At 47.5% G+C, this 27,139-nt stretch overlaps 4 non-coding genes across 4 annotated transcripts; all 4 read left to right on the top strand.

Annotated features, from left to right (window-relative positions):
• Window positions 1-3,767: 3,767 nt before the first annotated feature.
• TRNAD-GUC (transfer RNA aspartic acid (anticodon GUC)) lies at window positions 3,768-3,840 on the top strand. Its single transcript has one exon. It is a non-coding gene; the product is annotated as a tRNA-Asp (tRNA).
• A 4,176-nt stretch (window positions 3,841-8,016) lies between these two features.
• TRNAD-GUC (transfer RNA aspartic acid (anticodon GUC)) lies at window positions 8,017-8,089 on the top strand. The gene has a single exon. It is a non-coding gene; the product is annotated as a tRNA-Asp (tRNA).
• Window positions 8,090-23,103: 15,014 nt separating this feature from the next.
• On the top strand, window positions 23,104-23,176 carry TRNAN-AUU (transfer RNA asparagine (anticodon AUU)). The gene has a single exon. It is a non-coding gene; the product is annotated as a tRNA-Asn (tRNA).
• Window positions 23,177-23,250: 74 nt separating this feature from the next.
• Window positions 23,251-23,323, top strand: TRNAN-AUU (transfer RNA asparagine (anticodon AUU)). Its single transcript has one exon. It is a non-coding gene; the product is annotated as a tRNA-Asn (tRNA).
• The last annotated feature ends 3,816 nt before the right edge of the window (window positions 23,324-27,139 follow it).

Raw genomic sequence — 27,139 nt, 5'->3', positions numbered from 1 at the left:
TTAGCTTGGTGGTTCGAGCCCACCCGGGAGCGGTGTTTTTGGATCTCAAATGTAACGTAAATAGCCAAAGTTTTTCCACAATACCTGACGACCATTTAATTTTTGGGCTTCCGTGGCGCAATGGTTAGCGCGTTCAGCTGTTAACCGAAAGGTTGGTGGTTCGAGCCCAAAAGAGAGGTTTTGTGGGGTCTCAGATGTAGCGTGAAAAGTCGTAACTTTTCAACAAAACCTGACAACCATTTAATTTTTGGGCGTCCGTGGCGCAATGGCTAGCGCGTTCGGCTGTTAACCGAAAGGTTGGTGGTTCGAGCCCATCCGGGAGCGGTGTTGTGACGTCTCAGATGTTACGTAAAATGTCAGAGTTTTTCCACAATACCTGACGAACATTTAATTTTTGGCCTTCCGTGGCGCAATAATTAGCGCGTCGAGCACTTAATCGAAATGTTGGTGGTTCGAGCCCACCGGAAGAGGTGTTGTGGGGTCTCAGATGTAGCGTTAAAAGTCAAAACTTTTCCACAATACGTGACAACCATTTAATTTCTGATCTTCCGTGGCTCAATGGTTAGCGCGTTCGGCTGTTAACCAATAGCTTGGTGGTTCGAGCCCACCCGGGAGCGGTGTTTTTGGATCTCAAATGTAACTTAAATAGCCAAAGTTTTTCCACAATACCTGACGACCATTTAATTTTTGGGCGTCCGTGGCGAATGGTTAGCGCGTTCGGCTGTTAACCGAAAGGTTGGTGGTTCGAGCCCATCCGGGAGCGGTGTTGTGAGGTCTCAGATGTGAAGTAAAAAGACAAGATTTTACCTCAATACCTGACGAAAATTTAATTTTTGGGCTTCAGTGGCGCAATGGTCAGCGCGTTCAGCTGTTAACCGAAAGGTTGGTGGTTCGAGCCCTCCCGGGAGCGGTGTTGTGACGTCTCAGATGTAACGTAAAATGTCAGAGTTTTTCCACAATACCTGACGAGCATTTAGTTTTTGGGCTTCCGTGGCGCAATGGCTAGCGCGTTCGGCTGTTAACCGAAAGGTTGGTGGTTCGAGCCCATCCGGGAGCGGTGTTGTGACGTCTCAGATGTTACGTAAAATGTCAGAGTTTTTCCACAATACCTGACGAACATTTAATTTTTGGCCTTCCGTGGCGCAATAATTAGCGCGTCGAGCACTTAATCGAAAGGTTGGTGGTTCGAGCCCACCGGAAGAGGTGTTGTGGGGTCTCAGATGTAACGTGAAATGTCAGAGTTTTTCCACAATACCTGACGAACATTTAATTTTTGGGCTTCCGTGGCGCAATGGTTAGCGCGTTCAGCTGTTAATCGAAAGGTTGGTGGTTCGAGCCCACCCGGAAGAGGTGATGTGGGGTCTCAGATGTAGCATAAAAAGTCAAACTTTTCCACAATACGTGACAACCATTTAATTTCTGAGCTTCCGTGGCTCAATGGTTAGCGCGTTCGGCTGTTAATCGAAAGGTTGGTGGTTCGAGCCCATCCGGGAGCGGTGTTGTGAGGTCTCGGATGTGAAGTAAAAAGTCAAAGTTTTACCTCAATACCTGACGAGCATTTATTTTTTGGGCTTCCGTGGCGCAATGGTTAGCGCGTTCAGCTGTTAATCGAAAGGTTGGTGGTTCGAGCCCACCCGGGAGAGGTGTTGTGAGGTCTCAGATGTAGCGTGAAAAGTCAAACTTTTTCCATAATACGTGATAACCATTTATTTTCTGATCTTTCGTGGCTCAATGGTTAGCGCGTTCGGCTGTTAACCATTAGCTTGGTGGTTCGAGCCCACCCGGGAGCGGTGTTTTTGGATCTCAAATGTAACGTAAATAGCCAAAGTTTTTCCACAATACCTGACGACCATTTAATTTTTGGGCTTCCGTGGCGCAATGGTTAGCGCGTTCAGCTGTTAACCGAAAGGTTGGTGGTTCGAGCCCAAAAGAGAGGTTTTGTGGGGTCTCTGATGTAGCGTGAAAAGTCGTAACTTTTCAACAAAACCTGACAACCATTTAATTTTTGGGCGTCCGTGGCGCAATGGCTAGCGCGTTCGGCTGTTAACCGAAAGGTTGGTGGTTCGAGCCCATCCGGGAGCGGTGTTGTGACGTCTCAGATGTTACGTAAAATGTCAGAGTTTTTCCACAATACCTGACGAACATTTAATTTTTGGCCTTCCGTGGCGCAATAATTAGCGCGTCGAGCACTTAATCGAAATGTTGGTGGTTCGAGCCCACCGGAAGAGGTGTTGTGGGGTCTCAGATGTAGCGTTAAAAGTCAAAACTTTTCCACAATACGTGACAACCATTTAATTTCTGATCTTCCGTGGCTCAATGGTTAGCGCGTTCGGCTGTTAACCAATAGCTTGGTGGTTCGAGCCCACCCGGGAGCGGTGTTTTTGGATCTCAAATGTAACTTAAATAGCCAAAGTTTTTCCACAATACCTGACGACCATTTAATTTTTGGGCGTCCGTGGCGAATGGTTAGCGCGTTCGGCTGTTAACCGAAAGGTTGGTGGTTCGAGCCCATCCGGGAGCGGTGTTGTGAGGTCTCAGATGTGAAGTAAAAAGACAAGATTTTACCTCAATACCTGACGAAAATTTAATTTTTGGGCTTCAGTGGCGCAATGGTCAGCGCGTTCAGCTGTTAACCGAAAGGTTGGTGGTTCGAGCCCTCCCGGGAGCGGTGTTGTGACGTCTCAGATGTAACGTAAAATGTCAGAGTTTTTCCACAATACCTGACGAGCATTTAGTTTTTGGGCTTCCGTGGCGCAATGGCTAGCGCGTTCGGCTGTTAACCGAAAGGTTGGTGGTTCGAGCCCATCCGGGAGCGGTGTTGTGACGTCTCAGATGTTACGTAAAATGTCAGAGTTTTTCCACAATACCTGACGAACATTTAATTTTTGGCCTTCCGTGGCGCAATAATTAGCGCGTCGAGCACTTAATCGAAAGGTTGGTGGTTCGAGCCCACCGGAAGAGGTGTTGTGGGGTCTCAGATGTAACGTAAAATGTCAGAGTTTTTCCACAATACCTGACGAACATTTAATTTTTGGGCTTCCGTGGCGCAACGGTTAGCGCGTTCAGCTGTTAATCGAAAGGTTGGTGGTTCGAGCCCACCCGGGAGAGGTGTTGTGAGGTCTCAGATGTAGCGTGAAAAGTCAAACTTTTTCCATAATACGTGATAACCATTTATTTTCTGATCTTTCGTGGCTCAATGGTTAGCGCGTTCGGCTGTTAACCATTAGCTTGGTGGTTCGAGCCCACCCGGGAGCGGTGTTTTTGGAACTCAAATGTAACGTAAATAGCCAAAGTTTTTCCACAATACCTGACGACCATTTAATTTTTGGGCTTCCGTGGCGCAATGGTTAGCGCGTTCAGCTGTTAATCGAAAGGTTGGTATTCGAGCCCACCCGGGAGAGGTGTTGTGAGGTCTCAGATGTAGCGTGAAAAGTCAAACTTTTTCCATAATACGTGATAACTATTTATTTTCTGATCTTTCGTGGCTCAATGGTTAGCGCGTTCGGCTGTTAACCATTAGCTTGGTGGTTCGAGCCCACCCGGGAGCGGTGTTTTTGGATCTCAAATGTAACGTAAATAGCCAAAGTTTTTCCACAATACCTGACGACCATTTAATTTTTGGGCTTCCGTGGCGCATTGGTTAGCGCGTTCAGCTGTTAACCGAAAGGTTGGTGGTTCGAGCCCAAAAGAGAGGTTTTGTGGGGTCTCAGATGTAGCGTGAAAAGTCGTAACTTTTCCACAATACGTGACAACCATTTAATTTCTGAGCTTCCGTGGCTCAATGGTTAGCGCGTTCGGCTGTCAATCGAAAGGTTGGTGGTTCGAGCCCATCCGGGAGCGGTGTTGTGAGGTCTCGGATGTGAAGTAAAAAGTCAAAGTTTTACCTCAATACCTGACGAAAATTTAATTTTTGGGCTTCAGTGGCGCAATGGTCAGCGCGTTCAGCTGTTAACCGAAACGTTGGTGGTTCGAGCCCTCCCGGGAGCGGTGTTGTGACGTCTCAGATGTAACGTAAAATGTCAGAGTTTTTCCACAATACCTGACGAGCATTTAATTTTTGGGCTTCCGTGGCGCAATGGCTAGCGCGTTCGGCTGTTAACCGAAAGGTTGGTGGTTCGAGCCCATCCGGGAGCGGTGTTGTGACGTCTCAGATGTTACGTAAAATGTCAGAGTTTTTCCACAATACCTGACGAACATTTAATTTTTGGCCTTCCGTGGCGCAATAATTAGCGCGTCGAGCACTTAATCGAAAGGTTGGTGGTTCGAGCCCACCGGAAGAGGTGTTGTGGGGTCTCAGATGTAACGTAAAATGTCAGAGTTTTTCCACAATACCTGACGAACATTTAATTTTTGGGCTTCCGTGGCGCAACGGTTAGCGCGTTCAGCTGTTAATCGAAAGGTTGGTGGTTCGAGCCCACCCGGAAGAGGTGATGTGGGGTCTCAGATGTAGCATAAAAAGTCAAACTTTTCCACAATACGTGACAACCATTTAATTTCTGAGCTTCCGTGGCTCAATGGTTAGCGCGTTCGGCTGTTAATCGAAAGGTTGGTGGTTCGAGCCCATCCGGGAGCGGTGTTGTGAGGTCTCGGATGTGAAGTAAAAAGTCAAAGTTTTACCTCAATACCTGACGAGCATTTATTTTTTGGGCTTCCGTGGCGCAATGGTTAGCGCGTTCAGCTGTTAATCGAAAGGTTGGTGGTTCGAGCCCACCCGGGAGAGGTGTTGTGAGGTCTCAGATGTAGCGTGAAAAGTCAAACTTTTTCCATAATACGTGATAACCATTTATTTTCTGATCTTTCGTGGCTCAATGGTTAGCGCGTTCGGCTGTTAACCATTAGCTTGGTGGTTCGAGCCCACCCGGGAGCGGTGTTTTTGGAACTCAAATGTAACGTAAATAGCCAAAGTTTTTCCACAATACCTGACGACCATTTAATTTTTGGGCTTCCGTGGCGCAATGGTTAGCGCGTTCAGCTGTTAATCGAAAGGTTGGTATTCGAGCCCACCCGGGAGAGGTGTTGTGAGGTCTCAGATGTAGCGTGAAAAGTCAAACTTTTTCCATAATACGTGATAACTATTTATTTTCTGATCTTTCGTGGCTCAATGGTTAGCGCGTTCGGCTGTTAACCATTAGCTTGGTGGTTCGAGCCCACCCGGGAGCGGTGTTTTTGGATCTCAAATGTAACGTAAATAGCCAAAGTTTTTCCACAATACCTGACGACCATTTAATTTTTGGGCTTCCGTGGCGCATTGGTTAGCGCGTTCAGCTGTTAACCGAAAGGTTGGTGGTTCGAGCCCAAAAGAGAGGTTTTGTGGGGTCTCAGATGTAGCGTGAAAAGTCGTAACTTTTCCACAATACGTGACAACCATTTAATTTCTGAGCTTCCGTGGCTCAATGGTTAGCGCGTTCGGCTGTCAATCGAAAGGTTGGTGGTTCGAGCTTATCCGGGAGCGGTGTTGTGAGGTCTCGGATGTGAAGTAAAAAGTCAAAGTTTTACCTCAATACCTGACGAAAATTTAATTTTTGGGCTTCAGTGGCGCAATGGTCAGCGCGTTCAGCTGTTAACCGAAACGTTGGTGGTTCGAGCCCTCCCGGGAGCGGTGTTGTGACGTCTCAGATGTAACGTAAAATGTCAGAGTTTTTCCACAATACCTGACGAGCATTTAATTTTTGGGCTTCCGTGGCGCAATGGCTAGCGCGTTCGGCTGTTAACCGAAAGGTTGGTGGTTCGAGCCCATCCGGGAGCGGTGTTGTGACGTCTCAGATGTTACGTAAAATGTCAGAGTTTTTCCACAATACCTGACGAACATTTAATTTTTGGCCTTCCGTGGCGCAATAATTAGCGCGTCGAGCACTTAATCGAAAGGTTGGTGGTTCGAGCCCACCGGAAGAGGTGTTGTGGGGTCTCAGATGTAACGTAAAATGTCAGAGTTTTTCCACAATACCTGACGAACATTTAATTTTTGAGCTTCCGTGGCGCAATGGTTAGCGCGTTCAGCTGTTAATCGAAAGGTTGGTGGTTCGAGCCCACCCGGAAGAGGTGATGTGGGGTCTCAGATGTAGCATAAAAAGTCAAACTTTTCCACAATACGTGACAACCATTTAATTTCTGAGCTTCCGTGGCTCAATGGTTAGCGCGTTCGGCTGTTAATCGAAAGGTTGGTGGTTCGAGCCCATCCGGGAGCGGTGTTGTGAGGTCTCGGATGTGAAGTAAAAAGTCAAAGTTTTACCTCAATACCTGACGAGCATTTATTTTTTGGGCTTCCGTGGCGCAATGGTTAGCGCGTTCAGCTGTTAATCGAAAGGTTGGTGGTTCGAGCCCACCCGGGAGAGGTGTTGTGAGGTCTCATATGTAGCGTGAAAAGTCAAACTTTTTCCATAATACGTGATAACCATTTATTTTCTGATCTTTCGTGGCTCAATGGTTAGCGCGTTCGGCTGTTAACCATTAGCTTGGTGGTTCGAGCCCACCCGGGAGCGGTGTTTTTGGATCCCAAATGTAACGTAAATAGCCAAAGTTTTTCCACAATACCTGACGACCATTTAATTTTTGGGCTTCCGTGGCGCAATGGTTAGCGCGTTCAGCTGTTAACCGAAAGGTTGGTGGTTCGAGCCCAAAAGAGAGGTTTTGTGGGGTCTCAGATGTAGCGTGAAAAGTCGTAACTTTTCAACAAAACCTGACAACCATTTAAATTTTGGGCGTCCGTGGCGCAATGGCTAGCGCGTTCGGCTGTTAACCGAAAGGTTGGTGGTTCGAGCCCATCCGGGAGCGGTGTTGTGACGTCTCAGATGTTACGTAAAATGTCAGAGTTTTTCCACAATACCTGACGAACATTTAATTTTTGGCCTTCCGTGGCGCAATAATTAGCGCGTCGAGCACTTAATCGAAAGGTTGGTGGTTCGAGCCCACCGGAAGAGGTGTTGTGGGGTCTCAGATGTAGCGTTAAAAGTCAAAACTTTTCCACAATACGTGACAACCATTTAATTTCTGATCTTCCGTGGCTCAATGGTTAGCGCGTTCGGCTGTTAACCAATAGCTTGGTGGTTCGAGCCCTCCCGGGAGCGGTGTTTTTGGATCTCAAATGTAACGTAAATAGCCAAAGTTTTTCCACAATACCTGACGACCATTTAATTTTTGGGCGTCCGTGGCGAATGGTTAGCGCGTTCGGCTGTTAACCGAAAGGTTGGTGGTTCGAGCCCATCCGGGAGCGGTGTTGTGAGGTCTCAGATGTGAAGTAAAAAGACAAGATTTTACCTCAATACCTGACGAAAATTTAATTTTTGGGCTTCAGTGGCGCAATGGTCAGCGCGTTCAGCTGTTAACCGAAAGGTTGGTGGTTCGAGCCCTCCCGGGAGCGGTGTTGTGACGTCTCAGATGTAACGTAAAATGTCAGAGTTTTTCCACAATACCTGACGAGCATTTAATATTTGGGCTTCCGTGGCGCAATGGCTAGCGCGTTCGGCTGTTAACCGAAAGGTTGGTGGTTCGAGCCCATCCGGGAGCGGTGTTGTGACGTCTCAGATGTTACGTAAAATGTCAGAGTTTTTCCACAATACCTGACGACCATTTAATTTTTGGGCTTCCGTGGCGCAATGGTTAGCGCGTTCAGCTGTTAATCGAAAGGTTGGTATTCGAGCCCACCCGGGAGAGGTGTTGTGAGGTCTCAGATGTAGCGTGAAAAGTCAAACTTTTTCCATAATACGTGATAACTATTTATTTTCTGATCTTTCGTGGCTCAATGGTTAGCGCGTTCGGCTGTTAACCATTAGCTTGGTGGTTCGAGCCCACCCGGGAGCGGTGTTTTTGGATCTCAAATGTAACGTAAATAGCCAAAGTTTTTCCACAATACCTGACGACCATTTAATTTTTGGGCTTCCGTGGCGCATTGGTTAGCGCGTTCAGCTGTTAACCGAAAGGTTGGTGGTTCGAGCCCAAAAGAGAGGTTTTGTGGGGTCTCAGATGTAGCGTGAAAAGTCGTAACTTTTCCACAATACGTGACAACCATTTAATTTCTGAGCTTCCGTGGCTCAATGGTTAGCGCGTTCGGCTGTCAATCGAAAGGTTGGTGGTTCGAGCCCATCCGGGAGCGGTGTTGTGAGGTCTCGGATGTGAAGTAAAAAGTCAAAGTTTTACCTCAATACCTGACGAAAATTTAATTTTTGGGCTTCAGTGGCGCAATGGTCAGCGCGTTCAGCTGTTAACCGAAACGTTGGTGGTTCGAGCCCTCCCGGGAGCGGTGTTGTGACGTCTCAGATGTAACGTAAAATGTCAGAGTTTTTCCACAATACCTGACGAGCATTTAATTTTTGGGCTTCCGTGGCGCAATGGCTAGCGCGTTCGGCTGTTAACCGAAAGGTTGGTGGTTCGAGCCCATCCGGGAGCGGTGTTGTGACGTCTCAGATGTTACGTAAAATGTCAGAGTTTTTCCACAATACCTGACGAACATTTAATTTTTGGCCTTCCGTGGCGCAATAATTAGCGCGTCGAGCACTTAATCGAAAGGTTGGTGGTTCGAGCCCACCGGAAGAGGTGTTGTGGGGTCTCAGATGTAACGTAAAATGTCAGAGTTTTTCCACAATACCTGACGAACATTTAATTTTTGGGCTTCCGTGGCGCAACGGTTAGCGCGTTCAGCTGTTAATCGAAAGGTTGGTGGTTCGAGCCCACCCGGAAGAGGTGATGTGGGGTCTCAGATGTAGCATAAAAAGTCAAACTTTTCCACAATACGTGACAACCATTTAATTTCTGAGCTTCCGTGGCTCAATGGTTAGCGCGTTCGGCTGTTAATCGAAAGGTTGGTGGTTCGAGCCCATCCGGGAGCGGTGTTGTGAGGTCTCGGATGTGAAGTAAAAAGTCAAAGTTTTACCTCAATACCTGACGAGCATTTATTTTTTGGGCTTCCGTGGCGCAATGGTTAGCGCGTTCAGCTGTTAATCGAAAGGTTGGTGGTTCGAGCCCACCCGGGAGAGGTGTTGTGAGGTCTCAGATGTAGCGTGAAAAGTCAAACTTTTTCCATAATACGTGATAACCATTTATTTTCTGATCTTTCGTGGCTCAATGGTTAGCGCGTTCGGCTGTTAACCATTAGCTTGGTGGTTCGAGCCCACCCGGGAGCGGTGTTTTTGGAACTCAAATGTAACGTAAATAGCCAAAGTTTTTCCACAATACCTGACGACCATTTAATTTTTGGGCTTCCGTGGCGCAATGGTTAGCGCGTTCAGCTGTTAATCGAAAGGTTGGTATTCGAGCCCACCCGGGAGAGGTGTTGTGAGGTCTCAGATGTAGCGTGAAAAGTCAAACTTTTTCCATAATACGTGATAACTATTTATTTTCTGATCTTTCGTGGCTCAATGGTTAGCGCGTTCGGCTGTTAACCATTAGCTTGGTGGTTCGAGCCCACCCGGGAGCGGTGTTTTTGGATCTCAAATGTAACGTAAATAGCCAAAGTTTTTCCACAATACCTGACGACCATTTAATTTTTGGGCTTCCGTGGCGCATTGGTTAGCGCGTTCAGCTGTTAACCGAAAGGTTGGTGGTTCGAGCCCAAAAGAGAGGTTTTGTGGGGTCTCAGATGTAGCGTGAAAAGTCGTAACTTTTCCACAATACGTGACAACCATTTAATTTCTGAGCTTCCGTGGCTCAATGGTTAGCGCGTTCGGCTGTCAATCGAAAGGTTGGTGGTTCGAGCTTATCCGGGAGCGGTGTTGTGAGGTCTCGGATGTGAAGTAAAAAGTCAAAGTTTTACCTCAATACCTGACGAAAATTTAATTTTTGGGCTTCAGTGGCGCAATGGTCAGCGCGTTCAGCTGTTAACCGAAACGTTGGTGGTTCGAGCCCTCCCGGGAGCGGTGTTGTGACGTCTCAGATGTAACGTAAAATGTCAGAGTTTTTCCACAATACCTGACGAGCATTTAATTTTTGGCCTTCCGTGGCGCAATGGCTAGCGCGTTCGGCTGTTAACCGAAAGGTTGGTGGTTCGAGCCCATCCGGGAGCGGTGTTGTGACGTCTCAGATGTTACGTAAAATGTCAGAGTTTTTCCACAATACCTGACGAACATTTAATTTTTGGCCTTCCGTGGCGCAATAATTAGCGCGTCGAGCACTTAATCGAAAGGTTGGTGGTTCGAGCCCACCGGAAGAGGTGTTGTGGGGTCTCAGATGTAACGTAAAATGTCAGAGTTTTTCCACAATACCTGACGAACATTTAATTTTTGAGCTTCCGTGGCGCAATGGTTAGCGCGTTCAGCTGTTAATCGAAAGGTTGGTGGTTCGAGCCCACCCGGAAGAGGTGATGTGGGGTCTCAGATGTAGCATAAAAAGTCAAACTTTTCCACAATACGTGACAACCATTTAATTTCTGAGCTTCCGTGGCTCAATGGTTAGCGCGTTCGGCTGTTAATCGAAAGGTTGGTGGTTCGAGCCCATCCGGGAGCGGTGTTGTGAGGTCTCGGATGTGAAGTAAAAAGTCAAAGTTTTACCTCAATACCTGACGAGCATTTATTTTTTGGGCTTCCGTGGCGCAATGGTTAGCGCGTTCAGCTGTTAATCGAAAGGTTGGTGGTTCGAGCCCACCCGGGAGAGGTGTTGTGAGGTCTCATATGTAGCGTGAAAAGTCAAACTTTTTCCATAATACGTGATAACCATTTATTTTCTGATCTTTCGTGGCTCAATGGTTAGCGCGTTCGGCTGTTAACCATTAGCTTGGTGGTTCGAGCCCACCCGGGAGCGGTGTTTTTGGATCCCAAATGTAACGTAAATAGCCAAAGTTTTTCCACAATACCTGACGACCATTTAATTTTTGGGCTTCCGTGGCGCAATGGTTAGCGCGTTCAGCTGTTAACCGAAAGGTTGGTGGTTCGAGCCCAAAAGAGAGGTTTTGTGGGGTCTCAGATGTAGCGTGAAAAGTCGTAACTTTTCAACAAAACCTGACAACCATTTAAATTTTGGGCGTCCGTGGCGCAATGGCTAGCGCGTTCGGCTGTTAACCGAAAGGTTGGTGGTTCGAGCCCATCCGGGAGCGGTGTTGTGACGTCTCAGATGTTACGTAAAATGTCAGAGTTTTTCCACAATACCTGACGAACATTTAATTTTTGGCCTTCCGTGGCGCAATAATTAGCGCGTCGAGCACTTAATCGAAAGGTTGGTGGTTCGAGCCCACCGGAAGAGGTGTTGTGGGGTCTCAGATGTAGCGTTAAAAGTCAAAACTTTTCCACAATACGTGACAACCATTTAATTTCTGATCTTCCGTGGCTCAATGGTTAGCGCGTTCGGCTGTTAACCAATAGCTTGGTGGTTCGAGCCCTCCCGGGAGCGGTGTTTTTGGATCTCAAATGTAACGTAAATAGCCAAAGTTTTTCCACAATACCTGACGACCATTTAATTTTTGGGCGTCCGTGGCGAATGGTTAGCGCGTTCGGCTGTTAACCGAAAGGTTGGTGGTTCGAGCCCATCCGGGAGCGGTGTTGTGAGGTCTCAGATGTGAAGTAAAAAGACAAGATTTTACCTCAATACCTGACGAAAATTTAATTTTTGGGCTTCAGTGGCGCAATGGTCAGCGCGTTCAGCTGTTAACCGAAAGGTTGGTGGTTCGAGCCCTCCCGGGAGCGGTGTTGTGACGTCTCAGATGTAACGTAAAATGTCAGAGTTTTTCCACAATACCTGACGAGCATTTAATTTTTGGGCTTCCGTGGCGCAATGGCTAGCGCGTTCGGCTGTTAACCGAAAGGTTGGTGGTTCGAGCCCATCCGGGAGCGGTGTTGTGACGTCTCAGATGTTACGTAAAATGTCAGAGTTTTTCCACAATACCTGACGAACATTTAATTTTTGGCCTTCCGTGGCGCAATAATTAGCGCGTCGAGCACTTAATCGAAAGGTTGGTGGTTCGAGCCCACCGGAAGAGGTGTTGTGGGGTCTCAGATGTAACGTAAAATGTCAGAGTTTTTCCACAATACCTGACGAACATTTAATTTTTGGGCTTCCGTGGCGCAATGGTTAGCGCGTTCAGCTGTTAATCGAAAGGTTGGTGGTTCGAGCCCACCCGGAAGAGGTGATGTGGGGTCTCAGATGTAGCATAAAAAGTCAAACTTTTCCACAATACGTGACAACCATTTAATTTCTGAGCTTCCGTGGCTCAATGGTTAGCGCGTTCGGCTGTTAATCGAAAGGTTGGTGGTTCGAGCCCATCCGGGAGCGGTGTTGTGAGGTCTCGGATGTGAAGTAAAAAGTCAAAGTTTTACCTCAATACCTGACGAGCATTTATTTTTTGGGCTTCCGTGGCGCAATGGTTAGCGCGTTCAGCTGTTAATCGAAAGGTTGGTGGTTCGAGCCCACCCGGGAGAGGTGTTGTGAGGTCTCAGATGTAGCGTGAAAAGTCAAATTTTTTCCATAATACGTGATAACCATTTATTTTCTGATCTTTCGTGGCTCAATGGTTAGCGCGTTCGGCTGTTAACCATTAGCTTGGTGGTTCGAGCCCACCCGGGAGCGGTGTTTTTGGATCTCAAATGTAACGTAAATAGCCAAAGTTTTTCCACAATACCTGACGACCATTTAATTTTTGGGCTTCCGTGGCGCAATGGTTAGCGCGTTCAGCTGTTAACCGAAAGGTTGGTGGCTCGAGCCCAAAAGAGAGGTTTTGTGGGGTCTCAGATGTAGCGTGAAAAGTCGTAACTTTTCAACAAAACCTGACAACCATTTAATTTTTGGGCGTCCGTGGCGCAATGGCTAGCGCGTTCGGCTGTTAACCGAAAGGTTGGTGGTTCGAGCCCATCCGGGAGCGGTGTTGTGACGTCTCAGATGTTACGTAAAATGTCAGAGTTTTTCCACAATACCTGACGAACATTTAATTTTTGGCCTTCCGTGGCGCAATAATTAGCGCGTCGAGCACTTAATCGAAAGGTTGGTGGTTCGAGCCCACCGGAAGAGGTGTTGTGGGGTCTCAGATGTAGCGTTAAAAGTCAAAACTTTTCCACAATACGTGACAACCATTTAATTTCTGATCTTCCGTTGCTCAATGGTTAGCGCGTTCGGCTGTTAACCAATAGCTTGGTGGTTCGAGCCCACCCGGGAGCGGTGTTTTTGGATCTCAAATGTAACGTAAATAGCCAAAGTTTTTCCACAATACCTGACGACCATTTAATTTTTGGGCGTCCGTGGCGAATGGTTAGCGCGTTCGGCTGTTAACCGAAAGGTTGGTGGTTCGAGCCCATCCGGGAGCGGTGTTGTGAGGTCTCAGATGTGAAGTAAAAAGACAAGATTTTACCTCAATACCTGACGAAAATTTAATTTTTGGGCTTCAGTGGCGCAATGGTCAGCGCGTTCAGCTGTTAACCGAAAGGTTGGTGGTTCGAGCCCTCCCGGGAGCGGTGTTGTGACGTCTCAGATGTAACGTAAAATGTCAGAGTTTTTCCACAATTCCTGACGAGCATTTAATTTTTGGGCTTCCGTGGCGCAATGGTTAGCGCGTTCAGCTGTTAATCGAAAGGTTGGTATTCGAGCCCACCCGGGAGAGGTGTTGTGCGGTCTCAGATGAAGCGTGAAAAGTCAAACTTTTTCCATAATACGTGATAACCATTTATTTTCTGATCTTTCGTGGCTCAATGATTAGCGCGTTCGGCTGTTAACCAATAGCTTGGTGGTTCGAGCCCACCCGGGAGCGGTGTTTTTGGATCTCAAATGTAACGTAAATAGCCAAAGTTTTTCCGCAATACCTGACGACCATTTTTTTTGGGCGTCCGTGGCGCAATGGTTAGCGCGTTCGGCTGTTAACCGAAAGGTTGGTGGTTCGAGCCCATCCGGGAGTGGTGTTGTGAGGCCTCAGATGTGAAGTAAAAAGTCAAAGTTTTACCTCAATACCTGACGAAAATTTAAATTTTGGGCTTCAGTGGCGCAATGGTTAGCGCGTTCGGCTATTAACCAATAGGTTGGTGGTTCGAGCCCATCCGGGAGAAGTGTTGTGACGTCTCAGATGTAACGTAAAATGTCGGAGTTTTTCCACAATACCTGACGAACATTTAATTTTTGGGCTTCAGTGGCGCAATGGTGCGCGTTCAGCTGTTAACTGAAAGGTTGGTGGTTCGAGCCCAAACGAGAGAGGTTTTGTGGGGTCTCAGATGTAGCTTGAAAAGTCGTAACTTTTCAACAATACCTGACAACCATTTAATTTCTGAGCTTCCGTGGCTCAATGGTTAGCGCGTTCGGCTGTTAACCGAAAGGTTGGTATTTCGAGCCCTCCCGGGAGCGGTGTTGTGAGGTCTCGGATGTGAAGTAAAAAGTCAAAGTTTTACCTCAATACCTGACGAAAATTTAATTTTTGGGCTTCAGTGGCGCAATGGTCAGCGCGTTCAGCTGTTAACCGAAAGGTTGGTGGTTCGAGCCCTCCCGGGAGCGGTGTTGTGACGTCTCAGATGTAACGTAAAATGTCAGAGTTTTTCCACAATACCCGACGAGCATTTAATTTTTGGGCTTCCGTGGCGCAATGGTTAGCGCGTTCAGCTGTTAACCGAAAGGTTGGTGGCTCGAGCCCAAAAGAGAGGTTTTGTGGGGTCTCAGATGTAGCGTGAAAAGTCGTAACTTTTCAACAAAACCTGACAACCATTTAATTTTTGGGCGTCCGTGGCGCAATGGCTAGCGCGTTCGGCTGTTAACCGAAAGGTTGGTGGTTCGAGCCCATCCGGGAGCGGTGTTGTGACGTCTCAGATGTTACGTAAAATGTCAGAGTTTTTCCACAATACCTGACGAACATTTAATTTTTGGCCTTCCGTGGCGCAATAATTAGCGCGTCGAGCACTTAATCGAAAGGTTGGTGGTTCGAGCCCACCGGAAGAGGTGTTGTGGGGTCTCAGATGTAGCGTTAAAAGTCAAAACTTTTCCACAATACGTGACAACCATTTAATTTCTGATCTTCCGTTGCTCAATGGTTAGCGCGTTCGGCTGTTAACCAATAGCTTGGTGGTTCGAGCCCACCCGGGAGCGGTGTTTTTGGATCTCAAATGTAACGTAAATAGCCAAAGTTTTTCCACAATACCTGACGACCATTTAATTTTTGGGCGTCCGTGGCGAATGGTTAGCGCGTTCGGCTGTTAACCGAAAGGTTGGTGGTTCGAGCCCATCCGGGAGCGGTGTTGTGAGGTCTCAGATGTGAAGTAAAAAGACAAGATTTTACCTCAATACCTGACGAAAATTTAATTTTTGGGCTTCAGTGGCGCAATGGTCAGCGCGTTCAGCTGTTAACCGAAAGGTTGGTGGTTCGAGCCCTCCCGGGAGCGGTGTTGTGACGTCTCAGATGTAACGTAAAATGTCAGAGTTTTTCCACAATTCCTGACGAGCATTTAATTTTTGGGCTTCCGTGGCGCAATGGTTAGCGCGTTCAGCTGTTAATCGAAAGGTTGGTATTCGAGCCCACCCGGGAGAGGTGTTGTGCGGTCTCAGATGAAGCGTGAAAAGTCAAACTTTTTCCATAATACGTGATAACCATTTATTTTCTGATCTTTCGTGGCTCAATGATTAGCGCGTTCGGCTGTTAACCAATAGCTTGGTGGTTCGAGCCCACCCGGGAGCGGTGTTTTTGGATCTCAAATGTAACGTAAATAGCCAAAGTTTTTCCGCAATACCTGACGACCATTTTTTTTGGGCGTCCGTGGCGCAATGGTTAGCGCGTTCGGCTGTTAACCGAAAGGTTGGTGGTTCGAGCCCATCCGGGAGTGGTGTTGTGAGGCCTCAGATGTGAAGTAAAAAGTCAAAGTTTTACCTCAATACCTGACGAAAATTTAATTTTTGGGCTTCAGTGGCGCAATGGTTAGCGCGTTCGGCTATTAACCAATAGGTTGGTGGTTCGAGCCCATCCGGGAGAAGTGTTGTGACGTCTCAGATGTAACGTAAAATGTCGGAGTTTTTCCACAATACCTGACGAACATTTAATTTTTGGGCTTCAGTGGCGCAATGGTGCGCGTTCAGCTGTTAACTGAAAGGTTGGTGGTTCGAGCCCAAACGAGAGAGGTTTTGTGGGGTCTCAGATGTAGCTTGAAAAGTCGTAACTTTTCAACAATACCTGACAACCATTTAATTTCTGAGCTTCCGTGGCTCAATGGTTAGCGCGTTCGGCTGTTAACCGAAAGGTTGGTATTTCGAGCCCTCCCGGGAGCGGTGTTGTGAGGTCTCGGATGTGAAGTAAAAAGTCAAAGTTTTACCTCAATACCTGACGAAAATTTAATTTTTGGGCTTCAGTGGCGCAATGGTCAGCGCGTTCAGCTGTTAACCGAAAGGTTGGTGGTTCGAGCCCTCCCGGGAGCGGTGTTGTGACGTCTCAGATGTAACGTAAAATGTCAGAGTTTTTCCACAATACCCGACGAGCATTTAATTTTTGGGCTTCCGTGGCGCAATGGCTAGCGCGTTCGGCTGTTAACCGAAAGGTTGGTGGTTCGAGCCCATCCGGGAGCGGTGTTGTGACGTCTCAGATGTTACGTAAAATATCAGAGTTTTTCCACAATACCTGACGAACATTTAATTTTTGGCCTTCCGTGGCGCAATAATTAGCGCGTCGAGCACTTAATCGAAAGGTTGGTGGTTCGAGCCCACCGGAAGAGGTGTTGTGGGGTCTCAGATGTAACGTAAAATGTCAGAGTTTTTCCACAATACCTGACGAACATTTAATTTTTGGGCTTCCGTGGCGCAATGGTTAGCGCGTTCAGCTGTTAATCGAAAGGTTGGTGGTTCGAGCCCACCCGGAAGAGGTGATGTGGGGTCTCAGATGTAGCGTAAAAAGTCAAAACCTTTCCACAATACGTGACAACCATTTAATTTCTGAGCTTCCGTGGCTCAATGGTTAGCGCGTTCGGCTGTTAATCGAAAGGTTGGTGGTTCGAGCCCATCCGGGAGCGGTGTTGTGAGGTCTCGGATGTGAAGTAAAAAGTCAAAGTTTTACCTCAATACCTGACGAGCATTTATTTTTTGGGCTTCCGTGGCGCAATGGTTAGCGCGTTCAGCTGTTAATCGAAAGGTTGGTGGTTCGAGCCCACCCGGGAGAGGTGTTGTGAGGTCTCAGATGTAGCGTGAAAAGACAAACTTTTTCCATAATACGTGATAACCATTTGTTTTCTGATCTTTCGTGGCTCAATGGTTAGCGCGTTCGGCTGTTAACCATTAGCTTGGTGGTTCGAGCCCACCCGGGAGCGGTGTTTTTGGATCTCAAATGTAACGTAAATAGCCAAAATTTTTCCACAATACCTGACGACCATTTAATTTTTGGGCTTCCGTGGCGCAATGGTTAGCGCGTTCAGCTGTTAACCGAAAGGTTGGTGGTTCGAGCCCAAAAGAGAGGTTTTGTGGGGTCTCAGATGTAGCGTGAAAAGTCGTAACTTTTCAACAAAACCTGACAACCATTTAATTTTTGGGCGTCCGTGGCGCAATGGCTAGCGCGTTCGGCTGTTAACCGAAAGGTTGGTGGTTCGAGCCCATCCGGGAGCGGTGTTGTGACGTCTCAGATGTTACGTAAAATGTCAGAGTTTTTCCACAATATCTGACGAACATTTAATTTTTGGCCTTCCGTGGCGCAATAATTAGCGCGTCGAGCACTTAATCGAAAGGTTGGTGGTTCGAGCCCACCGGAAGAGGTGTTGTGGGGTCTCAGATGTAGCGTTAAAAGTCAAAACTTTTCCACAATACGTGACAACCATTTAATTTCTGATCTTCCGTGGCTCAATGGTTAGCGCGTTCGGCTGTTAACCAATAGGTTGGTGGTTCGAGCCCACCCGGGAGCGGTGTTTTTGGATCTCAAATGTAACGTAAATAGCCAAAGTTTTTCCACAATACCTGACGACCATTTAACTTTTGGGCGTCCGTGGCGAATGGTTAGCGCGTTCGGCTGTTAACCGAAAGGTTGGTGGTTCGAGCCCATCCGGGAGCGGTGTTGTGAGGTCTCAGATGTGAAGTAAAAAGACAAGGTTTTACCACAATACCTGACGAAAATTTAATTTTTGGGCTTCAGTGGCGCAATGGTCAGCGCGTTCAGCTGTTAACCGAAAGGTTGGTGGTTCGAGCCCTCCCGGGAGCGGTGTTGTGACGTCTCAGATGTAACGTAAAATGTCAGAGTTTTTCCACAATACCTGACGAGCATTTAATTTTTGGGCTTCCGTGGCGCAATGGTTAGCGCGTTCAGCTGTTAATCGAAAGGTTGGTATTCGAGCCCACCCGGGAGAGGTGTTGTGACGTCTCAGATGAAACGTAAAATGTCGGAGTTTTTCCACAATACCTGACGAACATTTAATTTTTGGGCTTCAGTGGCGCAATGGTCAGCGCGTTCAGCTGTTAACCGAAAGGTTGGTGGTTCGAGCCCTCCCGGGAGCGGTGTTGTGACGTCTCAGATGTAACGTAAAATGTCAGAGTTTTTCCACAATACCCGACGAGCATTTAATTTTTGGGCTTCCGTGGCGCAATGGCTAGCGCGTTCGGCTGTTAACCGAAAGGTTGGTGGTTAGAGCCCATTCGGGAGCGGTGTTGTGACGTCTCAGATGTTACGTAAAATGTCAGAGTTTTTCCACAATACCTGACGAACATTTAATTTTTGGCCTTCCGTGGCGCAATAATTAGCGCGTCGAGGACTTAATCGAAAGGTTAGTGGTTCGAGCCCACCGGAAGAGGTGTTGTGGGGTCTCAGATGTAACGTAAAATGTCAGAGTTTTTCCACAATACCTGACGAACATTTAATTTTTGGGCTTCCGTGGCGCAATGGTTAGCGCGTTCAGCTGTTAATCGAAAGGTTGGTGGTTCGAGCCCACCCGGAAGAGGTGATGTGGGGTCTCAGATGTAGCGTAAAAAGTCAAAACTTTTCCACAATACGTGACAACCATTTAATTTCTGAGCTTCCGTGGCTCAATGGTTAGCGCGTTCGGCTGTTAATCGAAAGGTTGGTGGTTCGAGCCCATCCGGGAGCGGTGTTGTGAGGTCTCGGATGTGAAGTAAAAAGTCAAAGTTTTACCTCAATACCTGACGAGCATTTATTTTTTGGGCTTCCGTGGCGCAATGGTTAGCGCGTTCAGCTGTTAATCGAAAGGTTGGTGGTTCGAGCCCACCCGGGAGAGGTGTTGTGAGGTCTCAGATGTAGCGTGAAAAGTCAAACTTTTTCCATAATACGCGATAACCATTTATTTTCTGATCTTTCGTGGCTCAATGGTTAGCGCGTTCGGCTGTTAACCATTAGCTTGGTGGTTCGAGCCCACCCGGGAGCGGTGTTTTTGGATCTCAAATATAACGTAAATAGCCAAAGTTTTTCCACAATACCTGACGACCATTTAATTTTTGGGCTTCCGTGGCGCAATGGTTAGCGCGTTCAGCTGTTAACCGAAAGGTTGGTGGCTCGAGCCCAAAAGAGAGGTTTTGTGGGGTCTCAGATGTAGCGTGAAAAGTCGTAACTTTTCAACAAAACCTGACAACCATTTAATTTTTGGGCGTCCGTGGCGCAATGGCTAGCGCGTTCGGCTGTTAACCGAAAGGTTGGTGGTTCGAGCCCATCCGGGAGCGGTGTTGTGACGTCTCAGATGTTACGTAAAATGTCAGAGTTTTTCCACAATACCTGACGAACATTTAATTTTTGGCCTTCCGTGGCGCAATAATTAGCGCGTCGAGCACTTAATCGAAAGGTTGGTGGTTCGAGCCCACCGGAAGAGGTGTTGTGGGGTCTCAGATGTAGCGTTAAAAGTCAAAACTTTTCCACAATACGTGACAACCATTTAATTTCTGATCTTCCGTTGCTCAATGGTTAGCGCGTTCGGCTGTTAACCAATAGCTTGGTGGTTCGAGCCCACCCGGGAGCGGTGTTTTTGGATCTCAAATGTAACGTAAATAGCCAAAGTTTTTCCACAATACCTGACGACCATTTAATTTTTGGGCGTCCGTGGCGAATGGTTAGCGCGTTCGGCTGTTAACCGAAAGGTTGGTGGTTCGAGCCCATCCGGGAGCGGTGTTGTGAGGTCTCAGATGTGAAGTAAAAAGACAAGATTTTACCTCAATACCTGACGAAAATTTAATTTTTGGGCTTCAGTGGCGCAATGGTCAGCGCGTTCAGCTGTTAACCGAAAGGTTGGTGGTTCGAGCCCTCCCGGGAGCGGTGTTGTGACGTCTCAGATGTAACGTAAAATGTCAGAGTTTTTCCACAATACCTGACGAGCATTTAATTTTTGGGCTTCCGTGGCGCAATGGTTAGCGCGTTCAGCTGTTAATCGAAAGGTTGGTATTCGAGCCCACCCGGGAGAGGTGTTGTGCGGTCTCAGATGAAGCGTGAAAAGTCAAACTTTTTCCATAATACGTGATAACCATTTATTTTCTGATCTTTCGTGGCTCAATGATTAGCGCGTTCGGCTGTTAACCAATAGCTTGGTGGTTCGAGCCCACCCGGGAGCGGTGTTTTTGGATCTCAAATGTAACGTAAATAGCCAAAGTTTTTCCGCAATACCTGACGACCATTTTTTTTGGGCGTCCGTGGCGCAATGGTTAGCGCGTTCGGCTGTTAACCGAAAGGTTGGTGGTTCGAGCCCATCCGGGAGTGGTGTTGTGAGGCCTCAGATGTGAAGTAAAAAGTCAAAGTTTTACCTCAATACCTGACGAAAATTTAATTTTTGGGCTTCAGTGGCGCAATGGTTAGCGCGTTCGGCTATTAACCAATAGGTTGGTGGTTCGAGCCCATCCGGGAGAAGTGTTGTGACGTCTCAGATGTAACGTAAAATGTCGGAGTTTTTCCACAATACCTGACGAACATTTAATTTTTGGGCTTCAGTGGCGCAATGGTCAGCGCGTTCAGCTGTTAACTGAAAGGTTGGTGGTTCGAGCCCAAACGAGAGAGGTTTTGTGGGGTCTCAGATGTAGCTTGAAAAGTCGTAACTTTTCAACAATACCTGACAACCATTTAATTTCTGAGCTTCCGTGGCTCAATGGTTAGCGCGTTCGGCTGTTAACCGAAAGGTTGGTATTTCGAGCCCTCCCGGGAGCGGTGTTGTGAGGTCTCGGATGTGAAGTAAAAAGTCAAAGTTTTACCTCAATACCTGACGAAAATTTAATTTTTGGGCTTCAGTGGCGCAATGGTCAGCGCGTTCAGCTGTTAACCGAAAGGTTGGTGGTTCGAGCCCTCCCGGGAGTGGTGTTGTGACGTCTCAGATGTAACGTAAAATGTCAGAGTTTTTCCACAATACCCGACGAGCATTTAATTTTTGGGCTTCCGTGGCGCAATGGTTAGCGCGTTCAGCTGTTAACCGAAAGGTTGGTGGCTCGAGCCCAAAAGAGAGGTTTTGTGGGGTCTCAGATGTAGCGTGAAAAGTCGTAACTTTTCAACAAAACCTGACAACCATTTAATTTTTGGGCGTCCGTGGCGCAATGGCTAGCGCGTTCGGCTGTTAACCGAAAGGTTGGTGGTTCGAGCCCATCCGGGAGCGGTGTTGTGACGTCTCAGATGTTACGTAAAATGTCAGAGTTTTTCCACAATACCTGACGAACATTTAATTTTTGGCCTTCCGTGGCGCAATAATTAGCGCGTCGAGCACTTAATCGAAAGGTTGGTGGTTCGAGCCCACCGGAAGAGGTGTTGTGGGGTCTCAGATGTAGCGTTAAAAGTCAAAACTTTTCCACAATACGTGACAACCATTTAATTTCTGATCTTCCGTTGCTCAATGGTTAGCGCGTTCGGCTGTTAACCAATAGCTTGGTGGTTCGAGCCCACCCGGGAGCGGTGTTTTTGGATCTCAAATGTAACGTAAATAGCCAAAGTTTTTCCACAATACCTGACGACCATTTAATTTTTGGGCGTCCGTGGCGAATGGTTAGCGCGTTCGGCTGTTAACCGAACGGTTGGTGGTTCGAGCCCATCCGGGAGCGGTGTTGTGAGGTCTCAGATGTGAAGTAAAAAGACAAGATTTTACCTCAATACCTGACGAAAATTTAATTTTTGGGCTTCAGTGGCGCAATGGTCAGCGCGTTCAGCTGTTAACCGAAAGGTTGGTGGTTCGAGCCCTCCCGGGAGCAGTGTTGTGACGTCTCAGATGTAACGTAAAATGTCAGAGTTTTTCCACAATACCTGACGAGCATTTAATTTTTGGGCTTCCGTGGCGCAATGGTTAGCGCGTTCAGCTGTTAATCGAAAGGTTGGTATTCGAGCCCACCCGGGAGAGGTGTTGTGCGGTCTCAGATGAAGCGTGAAAAGTCAAACTTTTTCCATAATACGTGATAACCATTTATTTTCTGATCTTTCGTGGCTCAATGATTAGCGCGTTCGGCTGTTAACCAATAGCTTGGTGGTTCGAGCCCACCCGGGAGCGGTGTTTTTGGATCTCAAATGTAACGTAAATAGCCAAAGTTTTTCCACAATACCTGACGACCATTTAATTTTTGGGCGTCCGTGGCGAATGGTTAGCGCGTTCGGCTGTTAACCGAAAGGTTGGTGGTTCGAGCCCATCCGGGAGCGGTGTTGTGAGGTCTCAGATGTGAAGTAAAAAGACAAGATTTTACCTCAATACCTGACGAAAATTTAATTTTTGGGCTTCAGTGGCGCAATGGTCAGCGCGTTCAGCTGTTAACCGAAAGGTTGGTGGTTCGAGCCCTCCCGGGAGCAGTGTTGTGACGTCTCAGATGTAACGTAAAATGTCAGAGTTTTTCCACAATACCTGACGAGCATTTAATTTTTGGGCTTCCGTGGCGCAATGGTTAGCGCGTTCAGCTGTTAATCGAAAGGTTGGTATTCGAGCCCACCCGGGAGAGGTGTTGTGCGGTCTCAGATGAAGCGTGAAAAGTCAAACTTTTTCCATAATACGTGATAACCATTTATTTTCTGATCTTTCGTGGCTCAATGATTAGCGCGTTCGGCTGTTAACCAATAGCTTGGTGGTTCGAGCCCACCCGGGAGCGGTGTTTTTGGATCTCAAATGTAACGTAAATAGCCAAAGTTTTTCCGCAATACCTGACGACCATTTTTTTTGGGCGTCCGTGGCGCAATGGTTAGCGCGTTCGGCTGTTAACCGAAAGGTTGGTGGTTCGAGCCCACCCGGAAGAGGTGATGTGGGGTCTCAGATGTAGCGTAAAAAGTCAAAACTTTTCCACAATACGTGACAACCATTTAATTTCTGAGCTTCCGTGGCGCAGTGGTTAGCGCGTTCGGCTATTAACCAATAGGTTGGTGGTTCGAGCCCATCCGGGAGTGGTGTTGTGAGGCCTCAGATGTGAAGTAAAAAGTCAAAGTTTTACCTCAATACCTGACGAAAATTTAATTTTTGGGCTTCAGTGGCGCAGTGGTTAGCGCGTTCGGCTATTAACCAATAGGTTGGTGGTTCGAGCCCTCCCGGGAGCGGTGTTGTGACGTCTCAGATGTAACGTAAAATGTCAGAGTTTTTCCACAATACCCGACGAGCATTTAATTTTTGGGCTTCCGTGGCGCAATGGCTAGCGCGTTCGGCTGTTAACCGAAAGGTTGGTGGTTCGAGCCCATCCGGGAGCGGTGTTGTGACGTCTCAGATGTTACGTAAAATGTCAGAGTTTTTCCACAATACCTGACGAACATTTAATTTTTGGCCTTCCGTGGCGAAATAATTAGCGCGTCGAGCACTTAATCGAAAGGTTGGTGGTTCGAGCCCACCGGAAGAGGTGTTGTGGGGTCTCAGATGTAACGTAAAATGTCAGAGTTTTTCCACAATACCTGACGAACATTTAATTTTTGGGCTTCCGTGGCGCAATGGTTAGCGCGTTCAGCTGTTAATCGAAAGGTTGGTGGTTCGAGCCCACCCGGAAGAGGTGATGTGGGGTCTCAGATGTAGCGTAAAAAGTCAAAACTTTTCCACAATACGTGACAACCATTTAATTTCTGAGCTTCCGTGGCTCAATGGTTAGCGCGTTCGGCTGTTAATCGAAAGGTTGGTGGTTCGAGCCCATCCGGTAGCGGTGTTGTGAGGTCTCGGATGTGAAGTAAAAAGTCAAAGTTTTACCTCAATACCTGACGAGCATTTATTTTTTGGGCTTCCGTGGCGCAATGGTTAGCGCGTTCAGCTGTTAATCGAAAGGTTGGTGGTTCGAGCCCACCCGGGAGAGGTGTTGTGAGGTCTCAGATGTAGCGTGAAAAGTCAAACTTTTTCCATAATACGTGATAAACATTTGTTTTCTGATCTTTCGTGGCTCAATGGTTAGCGCGTTCGGCTGTTAACCATTAGCTTGGTGGTTCGAGCCCACCCGGGAGCGGTGTTTTTGGATCTCAAATGTAACGTAAATAGCCAAAATTTTTCCACAATTCCTGACGAGCATTTAATTTTTGGGCTTCCGTGGCGCAATGGTTAGCGCGTTCAGCTGTTAACCGAAAGGTTGGTGGTTCGAGCCCAAAAGAGAGGTTTTGTGGGGTCTCAGATGTAGCGTGAAAAGTCGTAACTTTTCAACAAAACCTGACAACCATTTAATTTTTGGGCGTCCGTGGCGCAATGGCTAGCGCGTTCGGCTGTTAACCGAAAGGTTGGTGGTTCGAGCCCATCCGGGAGCGGTGTTGTGACGTCTCAGATGTTACGTAAAATGTCAGAGTTTTTCCACAATATCTGACGAACATTTAATTTTTGGCCTTCCGTGGCGCAATAATTAGCGCGTCGAGCACTTAATCGAAAGGTTGGTGGTTCGAGCCCACCGGAAGAGGTGTTGTGGGGTCTCAGATGTAGCGTTAAAAGTCAAAACTTTTCCACAATACGTGAAAACCATTTAATTTCTGATCTTCCGTGGCTCAATGGTTAGCGCGTTCGGCTGTTAACCAATAGGTTGGTGGTTCGAGCCCACCCGGGAGCGGTGTTTTTGGATCTCAAATGTAACGTAAATAGCCAAAGTTTTTCCACAATACCTGACGACCATTTAATTTTTGGGCGTCCGTGGCGAATGGTTAGCGCGTTCGGTTGTTAACCGAAAGGTTGGTGGTTCGAGCCCATCCGGGAGCGGTGTTGTGAGGTCTCAGATGTGAAGTAAAAAGACAAGGTTTTACCACAATACCTGACGAAAATTTAATTTTTGGGCTTCAGTGGCGCAATGGTCAGCGCGTTCAGCTGTTAACCGAAAGGTTGGTGGTTCGAGCCCTCCCGGGAGCGGTGTTGTGACGTCTCAGATGTAACGTAAAATGTCAGAGTTTTTCCACAATACCTGACGAGCATTTAATTTTTGGGCTTCCGTGGCGCAATGGTTAGCGCGTTCAGCTGTTAATCGAAAGGTTGGTATTCGAGCCCACCCGGGAGAGGTGTTGTGACGTCTCAGATGAAACGTAAAATGTCGGAGTTTTTCCACAATACCTGACGAACATTTAATTTTTGGGCTTCAGTGGCGCAATGGTCAGCGCGTTCAGCTGTTAACCGAAAGGTTGCTGGTTCGAGCCCAAACGAGAGAGGTTTTGTGGGGTCTCAGATGTAGCTTGAAAAGTCGTAACTTTTCAACAATACCTGACAACCATTTAATTTCTGAGCTTCCGTGGCTCAATGGTTAGCGCGTTCGGCTGTTAACCGAAAGGTTGGTGGTTCGAGCCCTCCCGGGAGCGGTGTTGTGACGTCTCAGATGTAACGTAAAATGTTAGAGTTTTTCCACAATACCTGACGAGCATTTAATTTTTGGGCTTCAACAGCCGAACGCGCTAACCATTGAGCCACGGAAGCTCAGAAATTAAATGGTCGTCACGTATTGTGGAAAAACTTTGGCTTTCTACGTTACATTTGAGATCCCACAACACCGCTCCCGGGTGGGCTCGAACCACCAACGTATTGGTTAACAGCCGAACGCGTTAACCATTGCGCCACGGAAGCCCAAAAATTAAATGGTCGTCAGGTATTGTGGAAAAACTTTGGCTTTCTACGTTACGTTTGAGATCCCACAACGCCGCTCCCGGGTGGGCTCGAACCACTAACCTATTTGTTAACTGCTGAACGCGCTAATCATTGCGCCACGGAAGCCCAAAAATTAAATGCTCGTCAGGTATTGTGGAAAAACCTTGACTTTTTACGTCACATCTGAGACCTCACAACACCGCTCCCGGATGGGCTCGAACCACCAACCTATTGGTTAACAGCTGAAAGCGCTAACCATTGAGCCACGGAAGCTCAGAAATTAAATGGTTGTCACGTATTGTGGAAAAGTTTTGACTTTTTACGCTACATCTGAGACCCCACAACACCTCTCCCGAGTGGGCTCGTACCACCAACCTCTCGATTAACAGCTGAACGCGCTAACCATTGCGCCACGGAAGCCCAAAAATTCAATGTTCGACAGGTATTGTGGAAAAACTCTGACATTTTATGTTACATTTGAGACGTCACAACACCGCTCCCGGGAGAGCTCAAACCACCAGTCTTTTGAATAGCAGCTGAACGCGCTAACCATTGCGCCACGGAAGCCCAAAAGTTAAATGCTCGTCAGGTATTATGTAAAAACCTTGACTTTTTACGTCACATCTGAGACCTCACAACACCGCTCCCGGATGGGGTCGAACCACCAACCTATTGGTTAAAAGCCGAACGCGCTAACCATTGCGCCACGGAAGCCCAAAAATTAAATGGTCGTCATTTATTGTGCAAAAACTTTGGCTTTCTACGTTACATTTCAGATCCCACAACACCGCTCCCGGGTGGGCTCGAACCACCAACCTATTGGTTAACAGCCGAACGCGCTAACCATTGAGCCACAGAAGCTCAGAAATTAAATGGTTGTCAGGTATTGTGGAAAACCTTGACTTTTTACGTCACATCTGAGACCTCACAACACCGCTCCCGGATGGGCTCGAACCACCAACCTATTGCTTAACAGCCGAACGCGCTAACTATTGCGCCACGGAAGCCCGAAACCTAAATGCTCGTCAGGTATTGTGCAAAAAACTTGACTTTTTACGTCACATCTGAGACCTCACAACACCGCTCCCGGATGGGCTCGAACCACCAACCTATTGGTTAACAGCCGAACGCGCTAACCATTGCGCCACGGAAGCCCAAAAGTTAAATGCTTGTCAGGTATTGTGTAAAAACCTTGACTTTTTACGTCACATCTGAGACCTCACAACACCGCTCCCGGATGGGCTCGAACCACCAACCTATTGGTTAACAGCCGAACGCGCTAACCATTGAGCCACGGAAGCTCAGAAATTAAATGGTTGTCAGGTGTTGTGGAA

The sequence above is a fragment of the Phalangium opilio genome, unplaced genomic scaffold (assembly GCF_054372755.1).
Source record: "Phalangium opilio isolate 3A_F unplaced genomic scaffold, DU_Popi_V2 ptg000056l_1, whole genome shotgun sequence".
In the NCBI taxonomy this organism is placed as follows: Eukaryota; Metazoa; Arthropoda; class Arachnida; order Opiliones; family Phalangiidae; genus Phalangium; species Phalangium opilio.
The sequence above is the reverse complement of the archived record's forward strand: the minus strand, read 5'-3'. Positions and strand labels throughout refer to the sequence as shown.